At 33.2% G+C, this 4,958-nt stretch overlaps 1 long non-coding RNA gene across 1 annotated transcript; it reads right to left on the reverse strand.

Moving 5' to 3' along the window:
* Positions 1 to 485: 485 nt before the first annotated feature.
* Positions 486 to 4,723, reverse strand: LOC133193384 (uncharacterized). The gene is made up of 3 exons (XR_009721923.1): positions 4,685 to 4,723; positions 2,603 to 2,670; positions 486 to 578 (listed from the first exon to the last, which is right to left on the reverse strand). It is a non-coding gene; the product is annotated as an uncharacterized LOC133193384 (long non-coding RNA).
* Positions 4,724 to 4,958: the final 235 nt, after the last annotated feature.

Here is a 4,958-nt window from a genome sequence, read left to right on the forward strand (position 1 = left end):
AACCAGTTGCTGCGTAAAAAATTGTCCATTTGACAATTTTGAAGAAGTCAATAGAAATAGCTGTTGAATATTGTTTCTTTACCACTTTAGGGCGTAAAGTCACTTTGTATAATAGTTCCTGTAACGAATTCCATTTATAGGGTATGAAATACACTGTAGATTAATTACATGCGTTCAAATGCTTTACCTCACAAAGACCAATCATTTTTCATATGAACGTAATTTGTAAATATGTTTTAAAAATCAAAGCATAGATTTATATGGCACCACTTCCTATTATTATATTATGACAATGAGCATTAGACTTGATTTGGCAGATTTTTCTTTAAAAACTTGTATTGCTTAATATGAGGAAATATTTGTCCAGTCCTATCTTTTCTCTGTGTCATGATAACAGATCAAAGAGTCCGTTATATATAAAGATTACCTAATATCGAGAGAGAGAGAGAGATTACCTTAGGTTTTTAATCTTAGTCGATGCCATCTAGTATAACATAAATTCGATCGTTTTTTTAAAACTCCACAAGACAATCCCATTCTTTCATTCACTGCTTCATATTCTTTTAGGGTATCAGAATCTGTAACCAAAATTATACATTTAATACGAGATATTTCAATGAATCATTACATTTCATTGTTTTTTAGTAAATGGATTAATTCAGGTTGACAGTGAAGAATATCGGTACTTCGATTTCATTTTGAGTGAGAAGTCCAACGAACATTATTTTTTAGGTGGCCTTATTAAATATGCGAGGAAAGAGTAAGCGCGGCTGATGGAGACAGATGATGTTTACTTGAAAGCATACTGAATAATTTATCTATTTATGAAAAAAAAAACTTTACACATCAATTATTTAAACACACACACACACAACACACACGGTAATTATTCTGAGTACCTATTCCGGGCATATTGAATACATATTCACACGTTTGTTAGGTATCAAGGAAACAAAACAAAATTTCAAATTATCAAAACCAGTCCACAAGATAGAGAAATTCGACGTGATTCACCCGTTGGTTACCGACGATTGCTTTTCCTTTTCGTAGAATTTCCCACAACCGTCAACGGACGAGTTCATTGGTTACTGTTGAAAGGTGAAACAGGTTAATCTTTCGTCGGTAACACAGTGTATTGATCTGACTACTCTATTCCAGTTTACATGTAACAACAATTTTGTATATATTTTAATATTACAAAGTCGTAAATTCTTTCCCTGTCATAGAACTGTTATTAATTTCTCGGGCTGTATTCGATAAAACATAATTCATAAGTTTTAGGGATTATCATCGCATGCCGATTTTTTGGTAAATTTCTATTTTAAAGGAAATAATAGAAAAGCGAAGATGATGAAAAAAAGGAAAAATGACTGGAATTTGATGTACCAATTTTAATCGATTTGAGGGATTTTTTTCGGAGGGGGGGTCTCATTTAAAAAAGAAACTTAATACTGGGTGTAATAGATCAAATTTTGCTATGTCTTTAGGATATACATATTACATGTAAGTGAATTTAATAATATAAATACATGTAGCATATAAAAATGCGTTCATGGAAAAGCAATTTGCTTAAAACGGGCGGGTTCAACAGAAAATAATGCTTCCACGGATATTCCTGAAATATACTGAATAAATATAACTTTTAAAAGACATGTGTCTGTAAAAGAATAATTAATGAAATTTTAAGTTTTGTATGATGTTAAAAGGTTACTAAAAATTCTTTACTTTTTCATATATTTATCAAGCACGTGAAAATACTTAATAGCCTATTTCTTACTTTAGATTATGAATATTAATGACACTTCTTTGTAACTACTTTCTACAGCTTGAGTATTTCTGACATTTTGTCAGTTTAAAATTAGAAAAGCGGCATTTGTGAAAATAATTTTAAAACAGGGCAGTTAGCATTGTCTTTTCTATCTACACAGTTGTTATTATCCCTTGAACCATTATTCATTACATGTGTATACTCCGTGATGCGAACAGAACGATGGTTGCGGATTAAATTATATTAATGGGAAAAATCAGCCTTACTACTTCTTGTAATATGGACACTGATAAAAATAACCTCAAGGGTAAGGAATGGATTAACAATTACTCATTCGACACATCTCGGCTGTTTCATGTCAGTAACGCCGGGAATTATCCGAAGTTATCGAATGCGCAATCAAAAATTCTCGTTACACATTCAGTCTAGATATCTTCATAATGTGGAAGCACAGAGATTTAAACAAAACGGCATACTGTAGGATTTTAAAAATTCATTTCAGTTGATAATTAATCAATTAAAACTTACAGGAAAATAAATTTTCGATTAAAAAAATTCATTAAGTACGTACAATGTTGGTATAATTTAAAAGAAATGCCGGTCCTTTTAGTCTTAACGTTACGATTTTCCAGTATTAAAGGACCAAAAATATGTATATATGTTCACCCTTTTTCAAGTCTTTTTTTTTTATTATTATTATTTCTCATTTCTATATCTTGTCTTGTTTAATATATGTATGCTGAACATTTAACTTTTAACATTCAATCATTCTTTAAAACTTAAATACTTTGTACAAATGGCACATGCTTTTTAAGTCAAAATCATATATCTTACCTAGTCCTGAATTGACAGTTTCACTTGAATGCAAAAGATCTTCATCTTCAATACATGTTTTTCTCGATCTGCAACAAAATGTTTGAAAGAGTATTTAACTTCCGCTCGTTTATTTCTGCGCATGTCAAACAGTTATTCTTAATTTGATTGGTGATTTTTGGGGATATAGCCAATCGAATTCGAATACGCTATTGAGGGCAAATATTTCGATTTCCAGTGATATGTTTCAGCCATTCTACAATTATGCCGACGGATTTTTTGTTAATTTTTTTATTATAAAGAAGATCCCACAAATTGCGACGCACAGTAGACTCCTTCTTTGTAGGAAGCAGTGATACTGATGACAAGGACATAGAAGTTACTGTTGACGATCAAAGTAAGTGAGTCTAATCTATTTACATACAATAATTACATATATTGTGAAGATGGTTGTACTATAAACGGCCAGTAGATGGTATTTTAATGTTTGTGGGTGTGTGGGTGTGAGGGTGTCTGTGTGTGTGAGAGAGAGGGTGTGGGATTGTGTGGGAGGTTGTTTAGGGGTGTGTGTGTGTGTGTGTGTGTGTGTCAACTTGAAATTCTACAGGTTTTTTCATTAAAGCTTAAAAGAATTGCACGCAAAAAATACCAGTAAAGTTATTCCTTTTTCTATCATCTTAACATATAAGTCCATTTTAATTCGAAGTGCACAGTTCAAGTTTCCTATGAATTATATATTGGCACTCTGCACCACAGACTTTTATGAGCCTCCACACCTTTTTTTGCCTATTGAGTTGACCTTGATTTCAAATTTATTACTTAACCCCCCCCCCCCCCGCCGAAAAATCAAGAATCTAATTACCACGTACCATGACGACTTTATCATTTTTCAAACGTCTAAACTTACTTCTCCCTTTTCAGAAAGCCTCCCCATCTTACTCTAAATGTGCAGATACATGTAAAACACTAATCAACAGAATTTTCCCCTAGTTTTACGTCGAAACAAGGCTGAAGCAAAATACCTTACGAATTCCCCTTTGAATCAGTGGCGTGTCAGCCCGAAACAGGGACAGAAGTGTTTGTCAGCTGTTCCTGGGGTGATTGCAATGCATTGATTTTTCCAACAGATTTTCAAATTTCTTGTGTAATAAAATGGTAGTTCATGATAAGGATTGAAGTGATATATCGCGATATGAAATTTTTGGCTATACCCATCCCTATTTTTTATACATGAAAAGCATGCTCATTGTTAACTTAAACAAGTCATTTTATGTACCGGTAGATATTATTGCCAGGCGCGGATCCAAGAATTTTTTCCGGGGGTGGACCCCCCGTCCACCCCATTCAAAAAAAAACCTTTTTCATCCAAGAAATATATTTAAAAAAAGAAAAACAAACAAACAAACAGACAAAAAAAAAAAAAAAAAAAAAGAAAAAGAAAAAACTCAACTCTTTTCCCAAACGTGAAAAACCTATTTCATGAAGGGGGTGGGGTGGGGGGGGGTGTTCGTTGACTTTAAAGCTTCATACCTATGACTTTTCATACCCATTTCACATAGATAGCTATGACTTTTCATACCAATTTCACATAGATCCGCGTTTTCGAGGAAGGATAGTGTTTTCGGGGGGGGGGGGGGTCCAAGGTCAATTTTACTTGGTATAGTATATATTTTTAATAACTCTGCAAATTCCAGGGGTCCCGATCCCCCCCCTTCTAGATCCGTGCATGATTGCGCAGTGTGATTAGGTCAAGTAATGACCTGTGGCCTGTGAAAATGAAGATATTTGCTCTCTGCATGTATATATGTATATATCATAGAGATATATTACAAATGTATATATAATGTATTGTTTTAAAAAAATGTGAACAGGAGTACTTCTTCCACGACGTTTGTTTTAAATTATCTATTTAAAATGATAAATTAACATCTAAAGCTCTACAATTTTGCTAAGACGATGTCCTAAATTTTGATAATGTGGTACAACCTGAAGCCTCAAAATTATTTAAGCTTGATCCCTCATGAACTAAAGAGATTTTAATGAATCGATGAACTATCTAATTTACTTTTACATAAAAAAAATAGAAATTAAAAGATATCTTACCTTGATGTATAGAGAACGTTCGGAGATTTCAACAGAACACAGGATAATAGAATTTCTGAAAGAGTGTAATTTTTCGCGGGAAATGTTACCATGTTAATCTTATTTTGCATACGATGGGCTGGCTGAAGCCTGTCATTAATTTCTACCAATGGCAGCACTAGAATCATTTCGACGGGTCGCCTTTAACTTGTATAGACAGATGTCCGAAACACTCATCACAGACATCAAAGGGTCAGATTTTCCTAACATTGAATAGCCTGGTACTCCGCTAATA

The sequence above is a fragment of the Saccostrea echinata genome, unplaced genomic scaffold (genome assembly GCF_033153115.1).
Source record: "Saccostrea echinata isolate AGI-Se365-2 ecotype Australia unplaced genomic scaffold, CSIRO_AGI_Sech_v1 ptg000027l, whole genome shotgun sequence".
In the NCBI taxonomy this organism is placed as follows: domain Eukaryota; kingdom Metazoa; phylum Mollusca; class Bivalvia; order Ostreida; family Ostreidae; genus Saccostrea; species Saccostrea echinata.